The 26,101-nt window shown below is 43.4% G+C and overlaps 1 protein-coding gene across 1 annotated transcript in view; it reads right to left on the bottom strand.

Moving 5' to 3' along the window:
- Nucleotides 1-26,101, bottom strand: part of RAB3C (RAB3C, member RAS oncogene family) — a 509,886-nt gene that overhangs the window by 418,792 nt on the left and 64,993 nt on the right. The window lies entirely within an intron of this gene.

The raw sequence follows: 26,101 nt of genomic DNA, 5'->3' as shown, positions 1-26,101 counted from the left end.
GGCTGGACTGAACACTGGACTGAACCAAAAATGAAAAAACTACTCCATTTAGCTTTGTTTCTTTTTGTTGTATGGCTGGTGATAATGTTACCGTTCACTGTACTCGGTACTCAAGAGACAGGCAGTACAGGAACGTGATGCTGCAGTTAGAACTGAGTTTAGCAGCGACCCCTATGAAAACCCTGTCTCCGTTGTCTCCCTCACATGGTCGGTCTAGGCCTGTGAGACTATGTTTTCTTGAGCCCATGGCAGCCGCATTTGAAGGGCGGATTAGGTCTGCCCAACTCTGATGCCCCCCGGTCTTATTTGGAGACAAGGCGTAAACCAAGACTGAGAGAGAACAAGGGGAACTTCTAACTAAAACGGAAACACAAAGATAGGGGAAACTACTGAACACTACAACAAATGTATGTGCGGCGCGGCCGCCAAGACAAACTGTAACAAAAGCGACGCTGTCCAGACGCCAAAGACGACACCGTCGTATTTCGGCTAGGACAGCAATGGCGGAAACCTCCGCAGAAAACACCAAAGCAAACACAAATAAAGAATATAAGACTTCAGCCAAATAGTGCGGCAAAGCCGCTACTCACGACACCACGAAGTGTGTATGCAGAAGGAACAGGACCCAAAGGCTGAAGGTTCAGGATCACTGGACCAGAAGGCTGGAACAGATTCCCAGGACCAGGCTCCAGAAACCATGATACAGGAACGGATTGGCTGCAATCAGGAATACTCCGGACACAGGATACAAACTTCACAGGAAGCTGACAGGTTCTCACAGGAACATACAGGTATCATGACAACTTCTTTTTGTAGAATCTGTTTTTATTTAGGAAAGTATAAAGATTACATCCAAATGAACAAAAGAGCTTCAAGACACATAATTAATGTCAATTGCATATTGGGCATAAGAAGCAGGATAACTTGCTGCCCTGCACAACTGGTATTAGAGTAAAAGCAGTGCGCGGTAGGGTATGCAATGGAATCATCACAATGCCTACTAGTTATTTGTCAAAACAGTGAATGTAATCATAGTAACAAAAGTAACAAATTAGAAGAACTATAGGAAAGAGCAAGATATGAAAAAGAAGAAAGGGTAAAAGAAAATTATAGTGTGACCAAACCCGGGGGATCATCAGACAAAAGGGAAGAGGATTGCATTCTCTTTAATCAATCAACTGCTAAACTCAGATCATTTAGTAGTGTATATGTAGTCTTTGTACTCTTTTGAAGATGTATATTCTATCCAGGGAAACCAAGTGGCCGTGAATTCGGAAAGTTTATCTCTGGAGACTAGGAGAATGTGCTCCATATTCATATAATAATCGATTCTAGTGAACCAAGTTTTTCTTGTGGGTGGGGACGATGATCTCCATAGTGTGGGAATAACTGCCCGTGCTGCATTAGACAGATGGCGGAGTAGAGATGTTTTATATTGAACCAACGACATGCAGGAGTGGGATAGCAGCCAGAAGGCTGGGTCAGAAGGGATGGGGGTGTGAAGTATATCTTGGGAAATAGAGATTACATCATCCCAATATGGCCAAAGTAAAGAGCAATTCCACCAGATGTGTAACAAGGAACCAGTGGTATTAAGACATCTCCAGCACTTATCAGTCACTCCAGGGTACATGGAATGGAGAAGGGAGGGGTGTCTTTACCATCTCATTAAACGTATATATTGTGTTTCTCTCACTTGTATACAGACAAAACTATTGTGAGATTTAAGAAATATCATCTCCCAATCTTTTTCTGAAAATTAATACCCAAGGTCTCTCTCCCAAGCTAACTGGAAAGGTGGAGATGTCTGAGCACTGGGACTCTGTAGTAATTTGTAAAGTGTAAAAACTGTATGCTGGGGGTCACACGTGGAGACACACAATCTCTCAAATTATGTTAGTTCCCTAGAGGCTAAAAGGTATCTGTGTTTGGAGTACAAAAAATGTCTAAGCTGTAAATATTTCCAAAAGTCGTGTTGTGGAATTTCCCATTTAGATCGTATTTCCGAAAACTGTCTTATTCACGAGGAGATCGCCAGCTGGCCTACCCTGAAGAGCCCTTCTAAAGCCCAATTACGAAAATGTGTTAAGCCAGGCAGAAAGTCAGGGTTGGCTAGGAAAGAGGTCAACGGGCCGAAGTCAGAAGTGAGGAAGGACCAGTGGCGCGCTTTTTTCAAAAAGGAAAGGGTCGTAGTGATAGTTGGGTGGGGAGAAGGAGGCTTGGGAAGGGAAGAAAGCCAAGGGAAGATCTCAGGGTATTGTTGCATATAAAGCCCCTCTAGGACCACCCATTGCTTAGTCTCCCGACTCCTCGTCCAGTCCAGGACCCTATTAAGCAAAATTGCCCAATAATAGCCTCTGATATCAGATAGTTGAAAACCACCGCGTCGGGTAGAGCGAATCATAGTGGACCGGCTAATTCTAGGCCGTTTTCCGGGACCAAACAAATTGTTGTATCAAGAGTTGAATGGACTTGAACCAGGAGTCTGGGATCTGTATGAGAAGAGCCTGAAGTTTATAGAGTAGTTTAGGGAGAGTATTCATCTTCACAACATTCACCCTTCCCAGCCAGGAAAGTGGTTTAAGATACCATCTACTGTAATCGGCCCTGAGGGTCCGAAGAAGGGGCATAAAATTCAATGAAACTAGACGGGAGAGATCGCTCGGTAATTGTATTCCCAAGTAAGAAATATGGGAGGTATTCCAAGTAAAGGGGAAAGATTGTTTGAGCCTGGCCACTATATCGGGAGGGGTGGAAATGTTCAAAGCACATGATTTGGACATGTTGAACTTAAAATTAGAAAGTGAACCAAAAGTGGACAGTTCCTTCATAAGATGGGGGAGGGAGGAAACTGGGTGCGTTATTGTAGCCAATAAATCGTCTGCAAACAGGGCCAGTTTGTGCTCTGTATCACCAACTCTCAGACCAGTAATACAATCATTGGCCCTAATGGCCCTAGCAAGAGCTTCGATACAGAGGAAAAAAATTAAGGGAGACACTGGGCAGCCCTGTCGTGTCCCATTACTTATGGAGAAGGGATCAGATAAGGAACCATTAACTCGAACCCGGGCTGTGGGCGATCTATAAAGTCCCAAAATCCTACCAAGTACTCGGGGACCCAATCCGATGTGCCCCAGTACAGACCTCATAAAACCCCAGCTGACTCTATCAAAAGCCTTTTCGGCATCAGTGAAGCTATGTGGATTAAGTTCAGAACCTTGGTGGTATTATCTTTAGCCTCACGGTTTGGGATTGTTCAAGTCAAATTACTTTCTAACAAATATTTAAAATGCCAGCTCTAATATATACTGTGGATGCCTGCGCATCTTATTACCATGTGCTATGAATGTGTGCTATACATCGCAAAACACTACATCCCATAAGAGAAAACAATACTCCCACACATTATCTGAGTTCCAAAGCTCATTGATGTATATATTTGTTATTAAAAGGATATGTATTCAATATATCACAATGTACAGTATATATATAGTTACATGGTTATAGTTTACACAGTAAGCAGTTATTACAAACTAATTCAAATACAGACACGGCCAGCAATACATCACCATTTCCCTCAATGCACTTTATAATCGCTCCAGTTCCTCTATCTTTAGCTGTACCTCATCACCAGCTAACATCAGCAAAATATTACCAACACTCCATCTCGCTCAGGACCCAGGGGAAAAACAGAGACTTCTGTGTGTGTGTTCAGCAATACACTGAGTCTCTTGGGGGCGTGCACAGATCTCTTGTTATTGGTCTAGGGGAGGGAACTTTCTCATTCATGATGAGTTATTGGTCAGTTCATATGCAAGCAACGTCCAGCCTTGATGGTGTAATTACAGGAGATAGCCACTGGTACCAAGCTGGAGGCATGCTGTCTTCCAGGAAATTCATTGTTCTAATAAGAGTGACTTCAGCTTTCATACATTTAATCATATCTACTAATGGCAATGTGCTACAATCTAACCACAGGCACCAAATTAACACACTCATTAATCTGATTACTTTGACACCAAGCACGACATGTCCATCTTGCTCCACTCCAATAATACACATACATGACGTTACTCCATTATATAATTTGAAACCTTATGATGTCTGGTGCTTGATATGTTTAAATTTATGTGCTGTATGAAATATGTGTTGAATCTATCTTTGTGGCATGTCTGTGTAAATGCTATGTTACCATATATTGCTGTGCTCGCTGCGCGTATTTGCAAGCATAGCGACTCATAATGTGTGGAGTCTGTATGTTCTCTCTATGTTATATTTTTGACTTCGACAGGATAAAGCCCACCTGGTCGTTATGAATAAGAGAAGGCAGGAACGTATTCAGTCTGTTCACCATCAATTTTGCAAAAAGTTTGACATCAACATTAAGAGGAGATATGGGCCTATAGCTGGAGCACACCGAGGGGTCCTTACCGGGCTTAGGGAGAACAGTAATGTGAGCTTCTAAGGATTGGCCTGAAAAATGAATATCTGCGGAGATGGAGTTAAAAGCCTGGAGGAGGTAAGGGAATAGGAAACCTTTAAATTGTTTATAGTAAGTTGATGAGAAACCGTCCGGTTCCGGACTCTTACCGGAGGGTGTCGAGCTCAAAGCGAGCTCCAGCTCTTGCGGGGTAAAAGGTAATTCCAAAGCTTCCCTGTCTGAGGAAGGAAGAACAGGATAAGATACCTTTTCTAAATATGCCTTCGCCTTTAGAATATCAAAAAGAGGGGTGGCACCATCGGGGTGGTTCTCTAAGTTATATAAAAGAGAATAATACTGTTTGAAGCAGGCTGCTATTTCAGGAGTTTTAAAACGTAAGGTAACCTTGTGGTCCTTCACATTATTAATAAACAATGAAGTGCGCTGGGCCCTAAGTGCCTGAGCTAGGAGGCGGCCAGGTTTATAACCCCACTGGTAGTATTTAGAGTTGCTTTTATGGATTGAAAGCTGGATACTATCATTGAGGGTCTTCTTTAGTTGTGCCCGCGTGTCAAGTAAATCTAAGTAATCGGTCTCCGACAGAGACGTTTTATGAGAGGACTCTAGAAAGTGAAGTCGTTGCAGTAATTTGGTGATAAGTGATGACCTCTGTTTTTTTATAAATGTACCCAACTGTATAAGTTTACCCCGTATAGTGCATTTGTGCGCTTCCCACAGGATAATCTTAGAGACTTCGTCGGTATCATTTATGGAGAAAAATTCAGTTAAGGCCTTCTCAATTTCTCCCTTGCAATATTGATCCTGTAATAGGGATTAATTAAGACGCCAAGTCCATTGGCCTGGGGTAGTTTGAGGGATTGAGAGAGTTATGGACACTGGAGCATGGTCAGACCAGGTTATCAAGCCAATAGAAGAATCTGTCAGTAAGGGAAGATGTCTATGACTGAGGAATAGATAATCAAGATGAGAGTAAGCTTTGTGAGGAGTAGAATAAAAGGAGTAGTCTCGGTCAGAGGGGTGAAGGACCCTCCAGGAGTCAGCCAGCTGGAAATCGTGGAACAATCTTCTAACTTGGCGGTATTTACATTGGGCGGTCCGGGGAGCATTGGAAGAAGAATCTAAGGATGGTTCCATTATCCAATTCAAATCACCCCCCAAAACAATAACACTCGAAAAAAGAGATTCTATTTGGGAAAGTGCGGACCGAAAAAATTAAACCTGGTCCTTATTAGGGGCATAAAGTACAACAAACGTGTAAGGGCACATACATATTTTACAACGCACCACTTAAAGCCGACCAGGAACCAGTTTATGCACTGATATATCAGACAGCTGAAGGGTCCTAGAGAACAATATCACTACACCTTTTGATTCAGAATCTGGGTTGTTACTATAAAAAACCTGGGGAAAACGATAGTTAATCAAAGAGGGGCTGCCAGCTGAGATTCTAAAATGCGTTTCTTGTACCAAAGGAACATCTACTCTTTCGGCCCACAGAGACCATAGAAGGGAGGCCCTTTTCTCCGGTACATTAAGGCCCTACGCACTAATCGATGATATTTTGAGTCTACCAGGTGATGTCATGGGAGGTACATGTCATGATAGAATGCGATGGGCCCAGAATGGTCAAAAAGAGGAAAGAAAAAGGAACAAGGAGATAAGAGAAAGAAGCAAATCAAGTAGAAAAAACAACAATAACAGTCAAAAAACCCACAGTGGTGTAGCTGATCCATCTAAGAATCAGAAACCCAAGAGGCAGAACAGCCGGGTGCGGGTAGAGGGCGAATGGGGGAGCCACCGCCAAAGGCATATTGAAAAGTGGGAAAAAGTATTAGAACAATCATTACACATAAGTAGTTAAAACTAACTGTAAACCTCGTTGACATAAAGAAATCTTCAAATGGTAGGAAGAAAGGAACCTCGTAATCAAGAAACAGGAGCCGATAATTAACGGCCCAATATACAGTAGGAGGGACCTAGTCCCAATGACAATAGAATATTATATTAAGTCTCACCAGTGGTTAGAAAAAGTTACACGCTTAAATCTAGAGAGATAATTTGAGAAAAACATATATAAACAGATGATAACAGGTTATCAATCAGGTAGCATTAGAGTCATGGTCAGAGGGGGAATCATCAGCTCTCTTCCTCCTGCTGCTCCGCACCTCCTGCCAAGGGGTTACAGTACTCGGGGATCGGAGAGGTGGCAATGCAGGAATAGGGAAGTCCCAATCGCGTAAGTCAAGTTTCGATAATCCAAGACCATTACAGAACATCGTGAGTTCAGAGTGGGAGTTAAGAGTGTGGGTTTTCTCAGAGAAAGAAACTTGGAGATTGAAGGGGAAGCCCCACCGGTATTTCAATTGGTGTTTAGGGAGCTCATCTGTTAGGGGTTTGAGGGCTTTCCGCTGTTGAAGGGTATGCCAGGACAAGTCTTGGTAGATATGTATCATTGAACCATTAAAATCGACTCCATCGAGCTAGCGTACCTTGCGCATAATGTCATCTTTTTGAGAAAAATAATGTAATCTGCAGATGACATTACGTGGTCTGTCAGCGGAGAGACCTCTTGGTTTCAGAGCACGATGGGCCCTATCGAAGGTGATAGTGTCGTTAGGGTCATTACCCAATATCTTGTTAAAGATTTTAGTAAGAGCATCAATCAAGCCTGTTTGAGGGACGTCTTTCGGCAAGCCCCGCACTCGGATGTTATTTCTCCTCCCTCTGTTATCCAAATCCGTTAACCGTGTTTGGAGAGAGCGGATCTCGGTCGACTGAGCTTCAATAACATTAGTCAATGACTTCAGGAACGTATCAGAAGAGGCATGGGGATCCTCCAGATTTTACATCCGGTCAGAGAGGTGGGAAATGTCCTGTCTCATAGTAGCCAATTCACGTCTCACAGTATCTTGTAGGTCTTGTTTAGTGGGAAGATTTTTCATGTAGGCCAAGTGTCCCGTAAGTCCCTATCAGCTGGAAGGCAGATATATGGCGCATCAGCACCCGAAGAGGATGAATGAGAGGTAGGCGGAGAGAAGGAGGGGTTTGAAGCAGAATAATTTTTTATAAGTCTTTTGAGAAGATTTCTTATTCCTGGGTATCATTCAGTCAGCATCAAAGAGCATAAATTCACTTAGGTCAGGATATCGAGATAGACTAAAATTTACATAACTCACGGAAGGATGCCTTCAGCGGGGTGGCTCCCTGTCGGATGACGTCAACAGATCATTACGGTATCAATGGCAGTGGTAGCCTAGAACTGCACATATCCATAGCATAAAACCACTGAGGCGCCCTGGCAGAATAGAAAAGCATTCAACAGGAGGCAGCGAATTGGCACCAGTCGTCTGACGAGATTGGAAATCGGCTTCATATATTTAACGTGGACAAAAGCAATACACAGCTCAGAGGAATTTCCCCAGAATAACCACCAGAGGGGGTTTTCTGTAAAAGCTGCACCACAGCTCAGGGGTTTATAATTGTTTCTATCCTGTGTAATAGGTGCTTTTAGTCAGCGGGCTGTAACACACTGTGGTAGAACATAAGTATCAGAGCAGGGCTCAAGTTGCAGCGGCACCACTCCACAGAAACTCCCTTTAACACAGCAGCCAGAAGGGAATCAGCAGCTTAGAGAGGGTGATGCAAGATGGCCCCCGCAATGAGGAGCTGAAGCACCTGAAGAGGATGCAGTGAGTACCTGTGTATCATGTTGTGTACAGGGGCTCCTCAGGGTGCTCTCCGGCCACACTGTCGTCCGCGGGGTCTGTGGAGTCTGCCCGCTGAAGGGAGTGCTGGCGGCAAAGTCCATTGCGGCATGCACGTCACGGAGCCTGCCGTCCGGCCACACTGGAAACTCGAGGCCCCGGCTTCTGGGGATCGTTTAGGCCGCAATCTGCGGGCTGAGGCGGCCGCTTCCTCCAGCTCAGCGGCAACTCGGAGCACCTGGCCAGGGCAGTGGGGCAGTCACAGGAGCGTACTGGGATGGGGGGAAGCTGTGCTAACCGCAATAAAATTGATATTTAGTGCTGGTTTACAGAGGAGCACTTTCAGAGCACGTCCTGTTCTCAGTTCGCCAGGCCACGCCCCTCTCATGACAACTTCTATCACCAGCACTAGACTGCAGGGCTAGCTGGGTAATAAGGGAACACGCCCCAATCAGGATGGCTGGAAGCCAGGTACAAGGTAATGGCCAAAATACAGGCAGGTGAGGTACACAGACAAGAGCCAGACTGCAGTACAGAGACTCACCACATAATGACCAAATATCTGACAGGTGAGGCTTAACACATAGAAACAGGCTGCAGTTACACAGCCTCACCACCGGCGGCCAACAAGAGTCTTCTAAACCAGTACAAGAGAAATCCTGGCATGCAAACAGCATTATAACATAAAATTCATAAACAGAAAGCAAACAGGAATGAACCACTGCTTGAGGTTCATAACAGTACCCCCTCCTTAAGGGTGGACTCCGGAACACCCCATAAAAGCTAAGGGGAACAGAAACAGAGGTATAACATAAAATACATAACCAAAATGCAAAACAGGAATGAGCCACTGCCGTGGCTCATAACAGTGGGTTCATTGTGAACAAAAGTACCACTGTTACATCACATTCTTTGGGTACCACTATTAACATTCAAAGCCATATCAATTGCCGTTCCACCTATATTATATATGTTATACAGTAACTTGTAAATGTGGACCGCAATACGTTGGCCGGACCACAAGAACGCTGCATACAAGGTTTATGGAACATAGGAACAACATCCGAAAGGGATTGATTCGCCATAGTATAGCAACACATGTTATTATACAACATAAAGGAGATGTCACCTGTCTAAGTCTACAAGGTCTTGAACACATAGAGCCCACTTTTAGAGGTGGAGATAGAGATCAATGTCTCTGCAGGCGGGAGGCCTTTTGGATATATGCATTGGGCACCCTTTATCCGAGAGGCCTCAACAACTGCATTGAGATGAACAACATTTAGGAAAATCACAGTCAAATCTTTGCTACCATTTTGTATTTAAAATATATTTCGGAATTTATTAATGGTTGTACCTTGTTTGTGGATGCCCTTGAACATTTTGCTCTCTCTTTCTCTTTCCCATGCATTTATTTTAGATCAGTAAATGCAAGGGATTTTTATTTTTATATTTATATATCTCTATACTAACTATATATTTTTCTAATTAACCCCATCTGGGGTGGTCATTTTGTTGTGTTTCTTTTTTCTCTGCTATATCTGCTTTATTTGCTTCTTTTGTGTGGTCAAATAAATACATTATCACTAATTATGTATGAGGTACTCATTAGAATTATCTATGAGTGCCACTGAGGTGTTGCTAATATATGCTTTGAATTGAATATCCATATATATATAAAAAGGTTGCTACGCATATATACAAACATTTTTTTTGTCTGCATTATAAACATGGTGATAAAGCTAAATATTTATCTTATAACATTCACTATATGTGGGTAAGAGACTCAGTACGCAATTGGCGTATGGGGTACCGTAAGGGTACGCACTTAGTGTAGCAGACGCTTAGCCGTGGTCGAGACGCACATGCGGCACGCTCGCTCACAGCTTAACACTTGGTGTCGAGCACGCTATAGGCGGCCAACTACCGTAATGCTACGCTACAAGCGTAGCGGACGCTCGTGACCACGAGGGGAACACGAGCGGCGCAGACGCTCACGGGATGACACTCAGTAAACCTTGTATGCAACACAATGAAAGGCTGAGCCTATACTGTAAACCTTGGTTTTGTAATGTGAGCACACTGCAATGCTAATTAACCTCTATTGTATGAAAGCCTCTTGAGCGATTGAGACGCTCTGAATACTCTCAGCAATGTAATAAACACACAATACCTTGCTAAGGTTCCAACACCTTTACTAACAATATCTAGCTATGTAAAAAGGAGAAAACAGTTAACAATTTATACACTACAAACTAACATCAATATCTAAGCAGAATAACTACACATAAATATACAGTAGCGTCACAATCTTATACAATAACAGAGAGAGAGAGTATGGCAAATACAAACAGGGAATAAGTTGGTCACAGAGAGTACTTACACACTAGGAATAAATCGCAGGCGCAATCTGGTTACCAGCTCCTGGTTAGTCAATGATGAAAACCGTTGTGGGGAGAGACCTGAGCTGCTCCAGGCTGGCATGTTTTTATATACACTACATACAGTACACTACAAAGGGCCCTACCATCTCATTGTTCATTGGACACAGGAATCTGTCTTCATATTACAACAAAAGGTCATAGGTTTGTTTGAACAGGTGGGCTGTGACTATTCCAGACTGCTCAGGTGGGAGGGAATCTCAGGATTTCCAACACATGGACAATGAATAAATGTCCAGAAACTACTTATAGACATAACTATACGCAGGAGCGATTAATCTTTACCTAACCAGCACCGGATTGTTTCTAATAAAATGTTCTTTAGTTAGGTACCAAACACCACTGCTCAAATCCTATCTGACCCTTCGTATCATACAAAGAGGAATTCCTCTGTCCAGGGACCAGTCACAATAAACAAACTTTCAGTTATTATTAAGGGGGACATTATCTATAAAACATACTATTTGGATTTACTATGTAATGATTGAGTCGCCCGCTAGACGCACACAAACTCTACCATAAATGCACATACCATGCGGTCGAGCGCATGGCCGAGGAGGCGCCGCCACGCAACTGCGAATATGCGCACGCACAGGAGAGAATGCGCATGGGGTGGATATATGGCAACGTGTAGCATGATATTTTTCCGACTTTGACAGTCCACCCTTTGGCAGTCATCAATAACTGCCACTTCCTAAAACAGTTCAAACAAAAGAAAAATATATGTCATCATGTAAATACCATTTTATGATTGGGAAAAGGGAGGAGAGGAGAAGGTGGGAAAAAGGAATGACCTAGTGAGATAGTAGAAGCATGTGTGTATGAATCCATGTTTGAGGGGTCATGTATCATCGTGCCGTACGTGTTTTAAATCAAGCTTCGAGGTATTGCGAAGTATACATTTGAATCCTTCTTATCCCATATTACGGGTCTGTGGATGGGCTGTCAAGCTCTACCGAGCTCTTTTCGGCTTTTGGTTGCAACAAATGGGGAGCACATTTAGTTGATGATACATGAAGGGGGGAACATGTGAATGCTGATATATGTGTCTATATTCCCTGTCGACTATGTGTGTCATTACCTGGAGGTTGTAGAGATGAAGATAAGAAACAATCGTTATAAATGCAGTTGTAAACTATGTGAGTTTAAATAAACAGTCGCTGATTGAGGTCTTGTCTGATGTCTTGTCTTGATGTACATGTTGTCTGATGTCTCTCGGTGCTTTTGCTATAAATATCGAGCAAAAGTTGTTCCATTGTCCATAAAGTTACAGTCTCTAAAGTATTGGGCTATCGTAAAAGTTAAAGTCACTAGGGATATTGGGGCTTGTAGCATGGTTCATCAATGGTCTGTATAAAAGAGGTTGTCAAATTCTTCTTCCAAGCGGATGTCTTTGTACCTTGGAGGAAAACAAAGGAGAAACGGGTGAAAGAAACGGACCGTGGAATCACATTTTCATCACAACATTGTCTCTATCGTTGGGTCATACATCAAATTAGTTGTTGTTATTACAGTGTCTTCGCTCCTTAGACTCATCACTCTAGTACTACCTTTACACTTCGTCAAAACCCGAACGCATCTAAATATCAGGCCAACCAATATGGCGACTCCCAGAATACACAAAAGAAATTTCCCTACATCCATAATAATACCTTGGGCCCATTCTCCTAAGCCCGAGAACCAATTTCGTAGGTTCAACCATGACACCCAACTGGTCAGCTCATTACCCACAGCAGCGAGTGTGAGATTGTGTTTCCTTCGAAACTCCCACTTTAATTGTAAAATGTCATCCATCTTTTGGTCTATGACCTCGGCTGGGTCCTCCGTGCTGTTTGTGATGTACGTGCAGCACTTTATTCCATATTGAATTGCTAGGGTAACACAATACCCGCCTGTCACTGCTGTGAGATAATTGAGAATCATCCTATGCTGAACCAGTTCTGTTTTGTAGGCCTGTAACTCTCTCCCAGTATACCTGAATGTGTCGTCATACATTTCGGTGATATTGACTAACAAATTTGCAAGCGCAGATATATACTTATAATTTATCACTCCTCTGGCGGTACGAGTGATATCTAACGCGAGTAGGAATTGAATCCCGGTGGATTCATGGATCAGATCAGAGGCCGGATGCTCTGTCCTCTCTATCAGGTGCCTTTTAACGATGTGCTCGTAATGAGTGTGAGTATAAGGAGCTTGGGCACCGCTGTGAATGTCTTTCATTTTGTTATGGGATACAGTCATTACTTCAGGCAGTACTTTTCCAATATAACATAATTCTTCTGAGTTAGGGGCAAGCCACTTATACGCCTTCCTCCCGCATATGAAATATGCATCATCGGGGAGAACATATGGGACAGAGTATGACATTACCATGTTACAAATTTTCCATATGAAATCTCCTAACCCTAACTCTCCCATCTGCCTAGTACACGTATCAGGTTGTACGATATGTGCACAGTATCCTGGTGATACTTCTCCAACTCGCATGGTCCTACTTCCTAAAGTGTACCTATACCGGAAAAATTTTCCATGGTCGGCTATCTGGCGTATAAGTTCTGTGTCTATGGGCATTCTGTCGGCTCTGTATGAAAAGGTCATGGTTTGATTACTCCATGACACTTCCCAATTTCCCGGCTTTCGGGGATTGGAAATGTTAAAGCATACTAAAGACCTATCCACATGATACTGGTGGAGCTTCAAACTAGGAGGACTAGAGATATTAAACCTCTTATCCACCGGCCTCCCACCACTTAACTCAAGTACCTCTCCTACAGTTAAAGGGAATGGTACTAGTCCTGATTTGCTATGACCTTGAGGTACTTGAGAGCATACCCAACAGTCTGTCTGGTTTAACACTTTACCCACTAAGGAGTGATACTCACTCAATGGATGCCGGTCCATGTGGATATTATAACTGGACTGGCATTTCTTGATGCACCCATCCTCAACTATATTGTCACAGTGCTGACAGATGCAGTTTTCTTCAGCTAACAATCCTTTACAATGTCTATAAATAACATGGCTGCTAGATCGTTTTCCGGTACTCGCCTTTGCTCTGTGATTGTGTTGCTATTGGAAATTTACGCCTCCATCCTGGTCATCAGAACCCATTCCAGATCCTTCCTCGACCTCCATGGTATTCTCACCGAAACAGACTGCTCTGGTCAACATCATGGTCAACAGGAAAACACGGACTGCAGTCTCTTGGGGCGAGTCCATCTTACAGGAGGAGAAGGAGAAATTTGTAATGGGGGTACAAAAAAATACTTTGAGGGGAAAGAAAAATGTTACGATGTCTTATGTCCTCTAGTCTTGTTGTTCCTCTTGCTCTGCTGTCATCTCAAAGGTGCTGTCTCTCAGTCTTCCAAACGAACATTCTGGTGATACAATATTCCTTCCAAATCTGCGATCTTTCTGTAAGGAGCAAAAATCTTGCATTACCATTTGTCTAACTGATGTGTGACATACCATCTTTAAAATATAAGAACATGAGAGAGAAGAGAGAGAAAAAAGCAAAAACAAACGAGAGAGAGAACAATTCATCACATTTTACATTAAACAACAAACAAAAAACCATTGTCAGATCTTCCGTTCACCATCAGGCTGTCACACCAACACATCCACTGGTATCTTTGCGAAGTCCCCTCCCCACCAGTATTTCCACACTCCACCCTTTTGTGCCTGGCCAGGACACACCGATGTCGGTAGGTCACACTGGGGTTAGGTAGACCTCTGCAAAGACCAAGTAGCTATGTGATGTTTGAGTTCTGCCGATGAACGTCAGAGATGGGGAGAAAGAAACATTTACAGATAAATGACAAAGTTTACCCGGCCGTTCCTGCGTCTACACAGAATGACCTCCCAATTTCATTGACTGTAACCTCAGGCTTACTATCAGTCCTAATGATCACCTTTCCTGACTGCATATTACAGGTGCGGCCCAAACTTCTTCCTATATGATCCCTGATTACAATTTCGTGTGTCATAACTCTGCTCGTGTTCTTGTCTAGGGGGTTTATATAACCTTTGTCTATTTCTTGATCTACAATCTCTTGCATAATGACCTTCCTTCTGGCAATTATAACACCTTATCACCTTTGACTTACCCACAGGGATCTGAGGCTTCTTACTTCTCTGTGTTTCCCTGTGCTTGCTGATGTTTTGCTCATGCCCAACAGCGGACTTTCTTAATGCAGCCACCGAGATATTTCTCCAGTTTGGATTTGTGGTCTGTACCCTTGCTCTCAACACTTCCTTTAAACCATCCATTAACACAAATACTGCTACTTCTCTATGCAGTGCACTTGTTTCGATGTTTTCTATACCTGTATACCTAGTCATGTCCTGCAATGCCCGATGGAAATAATTAGAAGTACTTTCCCTTCGTTTTGTCTTATGGAGAAGATTTTGTTCCACTCGACAATGGCTGGGAAATATACTCCTAACTGTCGGTTGATCTGCTTAATACATTCCTGATTGTTTTCCTCCGTTTGAGGTACTTCTGGGTCTAATTTACAATCAGTAATAAATTTCGCAGGGTCAACACTGGAGGGCAAACATGCCCTCAGCACTGTCCGCCAATCTTTGTTGGTGGGTTCGGCGGAGTTTCCTAGTTCTTTAATAAATCTCTGACATGCAACTAGATCTTTCCTAGGATCAGGGAATTCAGACATAATTGCTCTCAATTCCATCCGGGACCAGGGATGGCGCATTGCACTGTCCCTGACGGGAATGGTTCCCTGAGCGTCAGTCTTCCCATTGGGGACTGTGATCGCCCTGACAGGATTAAATTCAATTACATCATCTTGTGTTGGTTCTACAATATGAGGTACATTTGTTTGTGCGTGATATATAACACCGTACGTACCTGTGGACACGACTTCACCTGACCCTCCGTTAGGGGGTTTGATTACTGCCTTTACCGATTTGGTCGCGTCCACCTGGATGTCTTGTGTGATGGCTGCTGGAAAAGGTGCCGGCATCGTGCTGGGCTCACTTTCTTGCTTGTAATCCTGAGGGAAGTTTAACATGGAGTGCAACTTGCACGGGTTAACAGTTGTACATTTAACAGTTTTACTTTTATCATTGTTACATTTGTTACTTTTATTCTTATCATCATTAATACAGTTGCTAAGTGCATTTTTATCATACTCCAGTGTGCCACTCTCTGTAACCACCTTCTCTCCTGTTGCCATATTTTTCTTACCACAGTGAGAGTCAGCTGTGTAAGCTAATCCTCCTTGTCTCTCACCTTCCCGTTGCCATAACTGTAACAATCATAATCTTTGATCCATCTCTTTGCAGATTTAATGAGACATATCCTTCTCCTTAGATTTTGTAACACCTCGGGGCTAAAACTGCCTACCCGTGGGAACTTTTCCCCGTCATGCACAGTCATTCTTTCCCATTCATTGAATATTACCTTTGCGTGTGATCCATTTCGGACTTCCCGGTCTGTATCACACGTTATCCTTGCCGACTCTATTGGCCGGTTTACTAAGTCAACCCGAACCGAGGTTGATCGCCCCCTACCTGAACAACTGGCCCCCATCTTTGCAGGTGTTGCTTTCACTACCTCTGACCTTCAAATCAGGGTCTTCAGCGAACCCTTACAAAAACCAAGATGTCCGGGGTAGGCCGGCGTCGGAAGTTTACCGAGTACCTCCACTCACTCGCCCACGTCGACCAATACGCCCACACACTGCCTTAGTGCTGGCGTACTCGACCTAGGGCCCCTGCGACCTGAACCTCTATTTACTGGAACATGTGGGTGTGATCCGAAGAGCACTTAACCCTTTCCAGTAACTATTGGTTGTTAGAGAATTCCCGAGTGACCAGCGAACCTCCCTTAAAATAAGAAAAATTACACAAATCACGTTAGAATGTACAAATAGCGTTTATGACCCCTCTAGCGTACGCAAATGGTACTGGGTCAAGTTACTAACTAATGCACACAATTACATGCGGTACAATCGTTCTGCACATAAGCAACTAATCTTATGTGCGGAGCGACCAGTGGAATCGAAAATTATGGCTGCGAATTCCTTCAGCCAGAGCTTAATGGCCTATATGGGTACCGCACCAACCCTTCCTGGTGTTGTGCTCCTTTACTCTTTATCTATAGCGGACTTCCTAGTCTGCTGTACCTAGACCTCCTGGTCCGTGACCTCCTGGTCTGTGCTACAGTAGACCTCCTGGTCTGCTATACTCTAATGCTCTTCTTTTAATATGTTTAACAAGGGATGCCTCCCAAGCCACCGTGCCGTCACTTACACGTATGTACCTCACGAGAACTCGATGATTTCCTGTGGTTCCACCCAAAAATTAGAAACTTATATATATGTATACACAAACTTTCACCTCATATACTCTTTACTTTCGTTTCTGCGCAGAAATCCCTTTCATTCAGTATCGCAGGCTAATCCCGAGGAGTTGCAACTAGAGAAGGATCTATTAGCTTAAAATTTTGGACACTGAGATTTGACTTGCGCTATTATCGCGTTGCCTCCTTATCGCCTAACTAAAACAATACTATCGTGTGATTTGTATCACGTGGGCATACCCAGATGCTCCGTTGCGTAATATACGCTCCATGCGTCGGCCCTTGCGTTGCGTACGCTCGTTCTGCCCCTTGTTAGAGACACATGTACGCAGGCCAGATATGTCCACAGTAACACAACTAACACGTTTATATCAATGTAAATGATCTTTAACTGTAATCATCTACCAAGCACCACACAGATCTTTCCTTGTATCTTTAGGCAAAACCGTGTGCGTGTTTTACAATTTACCCCTTAACGTATTATTTTTACTTTTAACTACTAATAGCAACAAATCTTTCTCAGCACGTTATCAATTATAAATGGCAAACAGGAAAGTGAGATATGTGAAAATACACAAATGAAAATGCAATTCTAAATTAATCTAATAACATACATTGATGTAAGCACGCACATATAGATATTACATATATGTACTAATCACTATTACATATATGAGACCCTATTCAGTGCTTCTAATTTGCATATGAATGTGCGATTTCTTTCACTGCTGGGAGAGGAAAAAAACAAAACAAAACCCAGTTATTCAGGTTAATTTGCACTTCAATGGCTATCCTACACCAAGCAGAGAATCCTAGAATAGGGAGGTAAAGAAACAAAACCCCCCCCCCAAAAAACTTTGTTTTATCTGTGTATCGTTCTTAAATCAAATACTCATTCCACTATTAACATATATCAAACTCTATCTGAACCACTCATGATTGATCATGACATGGACTAAACAAATGCATTAAAAACTCATTAAATGATGATTTCTTTTTGACAATGGATGGCTGATTATTTCATGAGTCAACTGAAAATCAGCCGCTTAGAATTTTTTTTTGACCTTCCCAAAATGGCCGCTGCTCCTCCCCCTTCCACATCCATGAGGGTTACACAAAATGGAGGACAGACCATGCGGCTCCTTTTGTCACAAAGAAAATCATCATGCCAGCCCCTGAAGTTATTTTTAAGCCTGGGTAAAAACTATCACGCTATGCAGAGCGATTAAAAATACTTTTAAACCCATTTAAACAGACAAGCCATCCAATCTGCGTGTGCAGTTGGCACCAAATAGAAATAAAAACCAGATTTACAAAGACAATAGCTTAATGTTCCTACCTTCTTCGGATTCCACCAGCATCCCTACAAGCCAAAAGAATCAGACGCAGACTCTCATCTGATCAGCACTACAAGATACTACCTTTCCACCCTTTGCTGATCGATAAAGTCTGCGCATTTTCGCCTGACTGCGGATATGAGATGGACCGGACTTGCCCCCAATTGATAAAGCTAAATATTTATCTTATAACATTCACTATATGTGGGTAAGAGACTCAGTATGCAATTGGCATATGGGGTACCGTAAGGGTACGCACTTAGTGTAGCAGACGCTTAGCCGTGGTCGAGACGCACATGCGGCACGCTCGCTCACAGCTTAACACTTGGTGTCGAGCACGCTATAGGCAGCCAACTACCGTAATGCTACGCTACCAGCGTAGCAGACGCTCGTGACCATGAGGGGAACATGAGCGGCGCAGACGCTCACGGGATGACACTCAGTAAACCTTGTATGCAACACAATGAAAGGCTGAGCCTATACTGTAAACCTTGGTTTTGTAATGTGAGCACACTGCAATGCTAATTAACCTCTATTGTATGAAAGCCTCTTGAGCGATTGAGATGCTCTGAATACTCTCAGCAATGTAATAAACACACAATACCTTGCTAAGGTTCCAACACCTTTACTAACAATATCTAGCCATGTAAAAAGGAGAAAACAGTTAACAATTCATACACTACAAACTAACATCAATATCTAAGCAGAATAACTACACATAAATATACAGTAGCGTCACAATCTTATACAATAACAGAGAGAGAGAGTATGGCAAATACAAACAGGGAATAAGTTGGTCACAGAGAGTACTTACACACTGGGAATGAATCGCAGGCGCAATCTGGTTACCAGCTCCTGGTTAGTCAATGATGAAAACCGTTGTGGGGAGAGACCTGAGCTGCTCCAGGCTGGCTGTTTTTATATACACTACATACAGTACACTACAAAGGGCCCTACCATCTCATTGTTCATTGGACACAGGAATCTGTCTTCATATTACAACAAAAGGTCATAGGTTTGTTTGAACAGGTGGGCTGTGACTATTCCAGACTGCTCAGGTGGGAGGGAATCTCAAGATTTCCAACACATGGACAATGAATAAATGTCCAGAAACTACTTATAGACATAACTATACGCAGGAGCGATTAATCTTTACCTAACCAGCAGCGGATTGTTTCTAATAAAATGTTCTTTAGTTAGGTGCCAAACACCACTGCTCAAATCCTATCTGACCCTTCGTATCATGCAAAGAGGAATTCCTCTGTCCAGGGACCAGTCACAATAAACAAACTTTCAGTTATTATTAAGGGGGACATTATCTATAAAACATACTATTTGGATTTACTATGTAACGATTGAGTCGCCCGCTAGACGCACACAAACTCTACCGTAAATGCACATACCATGCGCTCGAGCGCATGGCCGAGGAGGCGCCGTCACGCAACTGCGAATATGCGCACGCACAGGAGAGAATGCGCATGGGGTGGATATATGGCAACGTGTAGCATGATATTTTTCCGACTTTGACAATGGTCCTTTAGAAGTTCACCATCTATGTATAACTCTATATAGCTATATAAACGAAGTAGACCAACATAAATCTCCCCAAATCTTTATATTAGTTATGTTAACTATTACCTAAAATACTAAAGAGAAAAAATTTAAAAATGAATAAATAAGTATTTAAAAGTTAAATTGTAACTATTATGGATTGGAGTTTTTGGAGGATTCAAACTCGGGTCTCCCCGTCTGTGGACTGGTCACGCTGTTGTGGTGTCAGCTAGCTGAGCCACAACTGTCACGCTCGGCGTAAGTTGGGGTTCCGACAACCGAGTTTTGGCTGAAGGGACAGCTACCTGTGAGGAGAGTAAACTAGGTGGCTGAATGTAATTCCTCCTAATGGGGTGGAAGCCAAACTAAGTGTTTATGTTGGCCGGAGGGCGTAAAGAAAAGGAGGACTTCGTACGAAGATAACTATAGTTTTAATGAATAATCAAGCTGTACACAAATATTGAAGCAATTGAAGAAACTGGAAGAATTAGTCTATGGTTAAATGACTTGAAGAGTGAAGCTGAAGAACTCTGGTAAAGAAGAACTGAAGACTGGGTTTTATGATTAAAAGATGAGGCTAAAGAACTTGGACTTTGAAGAAATGAAGACTGTGGTTTGTAATTGAAAGACGAGGCTGAAGAACTTAGACTTTGAAGAAATGAGGACTGTGGTTTGTGATTGAAAGACGAGGCTGCAGAACTTGGACTTTGAAGAAATGAGGACTGTGGTTTTGATTGAAAGACGAGGCTGAAAAACTTGGACTTTGAAGAAATGAAGACTGTGGTTTATGATTGAAAGACGAGGCTGAAGAACTTGGACTTTGAAGAAACGAGGACTGTGGTTTGTGATTGAAAGACTAGGCTGAAGAACTTGGACTTTGAAGAAATGAAGATGTCTGCGGGAACCGCCGTTAGCACCTGGAGCTCCTCTACAACCTGGGACCCCGTGAGCGCTTCCACGAGTGGCAACGGACTTAGACAGCAGGACTGCAGCAGCGTTTAGGTAACTGATGGATGAGAGCAACCAGGACCAGGGAACCAGAAGTAACATGGGAGCACAGAGCTGGAGAACCTTTCACAAGGAGGTAACTTGAAGCACTGGCACTCTCCCTCTGAGCCAGACCCCTTTTGTAAGGGGAGAACATGCAGGATTGGCTGGACACAGATTGGGAACTTCATTGGTAATACTCTGGTCTCCTACATGGCTGCCCCCAGCACAGGAGACATACTTAGCTGTTAGCACACAGCTTTAGCCAGCTTCTGTCTCTGACACACTATACTGTGTCACCACTAGAGGACCTTACCGCAGTGATCCCCGCCGCAGCGCCCGGCTCTCCAGAAGGCCCCCGCCGCCAGCAGCTCCCTGCCGCCGCAGCCGCGCCAACCAGCGGGATGGTATCCCGCGGGAGCACCCGCCGGAGGTAAGGCTCCGGAGCCTGACAACAGCAGCTTGACTATATAGATGTGGGTGTTTAGATACATTTATACACTTTCAATATGTCTAAAGAAAAATCGATACTTCCCTCTGTCTCTCTGGTTGCCAGATGTCATGTTTTAAAATTATAAACGTGAAGTATGTTGTACATCTTTATATTAATTTTCTGCAGTTGCATATTTATTGATCATTGTATACAAGTTAATGCATATGCTCTAAGTTAAAATAATCTCCCTATGTAAGAGATGAAAACAAATTGCACTGAATGAACTTCATTCGGATACCTGTTACTAGGTGTGTTCACAGCTGGATCAATTAGTTGCAATCAAGCCAAACATTGTGCCAATGATTGGCTAGTGAGCCCTATAAATAATTTGGGAATGAACTGACCAGCAATACCTTCTAAGGAAACCGTTGCTACAGAGAAACGCGTCAAGGCTTCTCCCTTACCGCACACATTTCCTGTACTATTGGCGACTTTCAATGCTGTCACCTGCCCATCTGCATCGTTGCACCTGTGCTGGATCCCGTCCTATGTATCACAGGTTAGGAGCCGCGCTCTCCGCTCTCCCTCCCCGGACTTTTGCTTTCATCACCGCCACCCGACAGCCTACCCGTGCCCTTGGTTGGAGATGGAAGATTTCACATCAGTCGGTGAGCTCCAGCGGCAACAGTGAGGTGGTAGCACGGCGCGGTCTCCCACCAGGATCCTTCTGGGGCATTTCAGGTGATCTCACAGCTTTCTGCATGCAAGCAGCAGCTGCACTTATTTTATACACCGGTTCGTACAGCCCAATGTAGGTGAGCTCACATTTTTATCATGCTAAGCCATTAAGGAACTGTGTTGATGACATTATTTACACAATTACTATTGTGGTATTTCACTAAATTTTCCATCTGATTGCAGTCTGGAGAAAATATGTTTTATTGCATAATCTCTGTATTTTTGACATTTAATCTATGCAATTAAAAACATTTTTTTTTACATTTATATATTGCTGTGAAAGGAAAGAAGCTTAGCAGCGCCAATTAACGATGACCTGTTAGTACTAGTACGTGAATCCAAGTGCTAGTGCAATAAAACCGAAAGATGACCTCCTAAAAAGACACTCCCTATCATAAATTCGGGCGTCAGCTACATCTTAAGTAAAAAGCATTGGTAAAGTGCTTTATAAATAAATAGTGTAAAAAGTGCAGTAGATAAGATGCTTCTAAGCGACCAACGGTGTCATAAAAAAAAATGTATACATTTTTTTTTTAAAAAGAGGCTTCATTAAAAAGTTTTAATTTACATAAAATATGCACCAGTAAAAAGTATAAACACAAAACCACATATAGGAAAACCAATAAAAATATATAAAAATATTTAAAATGTCTCTGGAGATATAAAATAGTAACCAAAATTCATATATAATGGTACTAAAAAATCTAGAGCATAGGAGGACACAATTAACAAAGTTAATGTAAAATCAACGTAAATAAAAAGATGAATATCTTAACTTAAAGAAGATAGGTATCCCCCAATTTATATATTGCTATAGCACTCCCTTATCTCTCTTTGAGTGATTACTTTGTTGCAAATTCTGATACTTTAGGGCAGGGGTGCCAAACCCGTGGCCCGCATGCTGCCCCTACCGCATCCTTTTGAAGCCCGCGGGCAGAGGTCGGGCAGTGGTCCTTTTTGCGGCCTGACCACCGTGCTTGCAGCGAGGGCAGGAGAGTGCAGTGCGCGCCTCTCCTGCTCCACAGTCCGCGCTCCAGCAGGGAGCGGGTATCTTAAATCAGGCACTGGTTCGTGAGCCAATTAGAGCTTGCGGACCATCAGCCAATCAGGAGCAGTGACAGAGTCTTTGCTTTCTATGTGCGATGCCATCTTCCCAAAGAGATCACCGGGAAGATGGCACCACTGCCACTGGTTACAGCACGGCACACACTGAACAAGATTTAAATATTGCCAAGACACACTCAAATATAATGGTGATGTATGGTGCAGTTGCAAGTCCTAGGATGTCATGTCACAGCTTCTCCATAGGTAACGGCTGAGCCACATTTGAGAAAGCCAGAAGAGCCCAACACTGCCTGGGCCCAAAATTAGAACTGGCTCTGCAACCACTAAATCCACCAGTATTGATCCTTCCAGGGTCTCAGTAGCGGCAAAACACTGACGAGCCTGGCTGTGCTTTTATGGTGGCACACCTGGCTGACGAGCCTGGCTGTGCTTTTATGGTGGCACACCTGGCTGATGAGCCTGGCTGTGCTTTTATGGAGACTGCTTAGGGCACACTAGTGTGCCACGGCACAGTAGTTGAAAAACACTGTCTTAGAGCAAACATGGATATCTTTCCTGACTGATAACAGCATATATATTTCAGGAAGATTGCTAGTGGTAGTGTTAAGAGGTAATAGAGTAATTCTGCATCACAAGCAAACACAGCTAAATCTTATGCTGTTGCTGTGTCCAATTTTCTAAAATCTGAGACACCCACTTGCAGTGCCTTCCAGCTGTGCAGTTCCATCTGATCATGGCCTCCTGTGTGAGCGTTTCAGTGTCTTTGGACATGCATTCCTATTACCTCCCAAAACGCAAGCGTTTTTCCCTCTGATCATGGCCTCCTGTGTGAGTGGTTCAGTGTCTTTGGACATGCATTCCTATTACTGGAGGGCCGCAGTTTGGACATGCCTGCTCTAGGTGCATGACTTGTTTACATGGCTTTATAAAAAGTATCTGTATGTGCACAAGCCTGTCACTGTATTATTGGAGAGCCACAGTGCTTTACGGCTGTACAACACTTAGCCCAAGTCAGATTGATACCTTATTGTATTGACTGCTGTCTGTCTTCTATCATGTGAATCCTGTCATATTCCATAAAACCTACTCTGGTTTGGAATTAACATATGGACTTATCTCCTTGCTCACATCCGCTAGGTAACCTACCAACTTATAGGCATCTACCAATATCTCTGAACAGTAACAATAGGGATGTATGCGCGGGTGGTCTTCAGTATGCCGACTGACGGGATCCCGGCGCACAGTATACCGGCGCCGGAATCCCGACAGCCGGCATACCGACACTTATTCTCCCTCGTGGGGGTCCACGACCCCCCCTGGAGGGAGAATAAAATAGCGTGGCGCGCGTAGCTCGCCACCGTGCCCGTAGCTCGCCACCGTGCCCGTAGCGTGGTGAGCGCAGCGAGCCCGCAAGGGGCTCATTTGCGCTCGCCACACTGTCGGTAAGCCGGCGGTCGGGCTCCCGGCGCCGGTATGCTGGTCGCCGGTAGCCCGACCGCCGGCATACCATACTGAACCCGTATGTGCATATGTAAAACAATGGCCAACTGTGTGCAGTATTGACACTGCGTAGTCCTCAGAATCAGGTCCACTATTTCATACTCTAGCAATGAAATAATGAATATTGACAAACATATTAAATAACATCTGACAACTGCCTTTATATAGTCTCAACTAAACAGCACCCATTGGCCTAAAGATGTTTATTCCAGGAAAAACTATTTTTTTTACATTATTTTGCAGCAGATAGAAGAGAAAACATCTACATAAGTCCAAAAAATGTAAATTTCATAAATACGGTAATAAGAAGTACTCCTGAATACGTCTGTTATTTTTTTTTAATTTAATGGTAAACCATAAAAGAAAGCGTACATTGATGAGCAAATACATTATGACCACCAGCTTAATATGCTGTTCTTACTGCGGTATCAGGATGCGAGCCCAGTAGATGGAATGCCGGCAGTTAGAATACCGATGTCCGCAGTATTAAAACACCCCCCTACCCCTCCCTAATCGCAGCCTGACCTTGACTTCTGCCCATAGATCCTTTAAATCCTGTAAATTGCAAGGTGGACCAACTGCAGATTGGTTTAGTTGTGCCAACACATGCCACAGATGCTCAATTGGATTGAGATCTGGTGAATTTGAAGGCCAGGGCAACACCTTAACTCTTCATCATGTTCCTCAAACCATTCTTAAAACATCTGTGCCATGAGACATGGTGCATCACCCTGATGAAAGAGGCCACTTCCATCAGAGAAAATTACACAAGCATCATACTCTATCCACTGGCTTGTTTTCTTTCTGCAATACATACTGGTGCCATCTCTATACTTAGGTAAACAAACATGTACCCTGCCATCTGCATGATGTGACAGAGAATATAATTTATCAGACTAGACAGCCTTATTCCACTGTTCCAAGGTCTCGTTCCAACGATCATGTGCCCATTGCAGGTGCTTTCTGTATTAGACAGCAGTTACCATGAGCACTCGGACTGTCTTTCAGCTACACAGCCACATACACGGCAGAGTCCAAAGCATTGTGTGTTGTGACATTAGTCCCATTTACATTATTAAATATTTGATTCATGCCACAATAGCGCTTCTATTGGTTCATATCAGAAGGGACAGCGTTGGCTGACCTCTCGCACCGAAGGGTCTTAGGCAGTGCCGTAACTAGGCATTTTAAAGCTATGTGCAAGAAACGGCATTGGCGCCCCCCCTTATGTAAAATATGGGCCGTTGGCGCGCGCAAAAAAATTAGGGGTGTGGCTTCATGGGGAAGGGGTGTGGCCACAAAATAATACCAGTTCATATTACGGTGCACAGTAGTCTCCATTATTCAAATTACGCTGCACAGTAGCGCCACTACACCAGGTACAGCCCCTTTTATACATTACATCAGACAGTCCCCCTTTTTACACATTACGGCAGACAGTCCCCTTTTTACACATTACGGCAGACAGCGACCCCCTTTTTACACATTACGGCAGACAGCGCCCCCCTTTTTACGCATTACGGCAGACAGCCTCCCCCTTTTTACACATTACGGCAGACAGCGTCCCCCTTTTTACACA

Source organism: Pseudophryne corroboree, chromosome 1 (assembly GCF_028390025.1).
Source record: "Pseudophryne corroboree isolate aPseCor3 chromosome 1, aPseCor3.hap2, whole genome shotgun sequence".
Lineage (NCBI taxonomy): Eukaryota > Metazoa > Chordata > Amphibia > Anura > Myobatrachidae > Pseudophryne > Pseudophryne corroboree.
The sequence above is the reverse complement of the archived record's forward strand: the minus strand, read 5'-3'. Positions and strand labels throughout refer to the sequence as shown.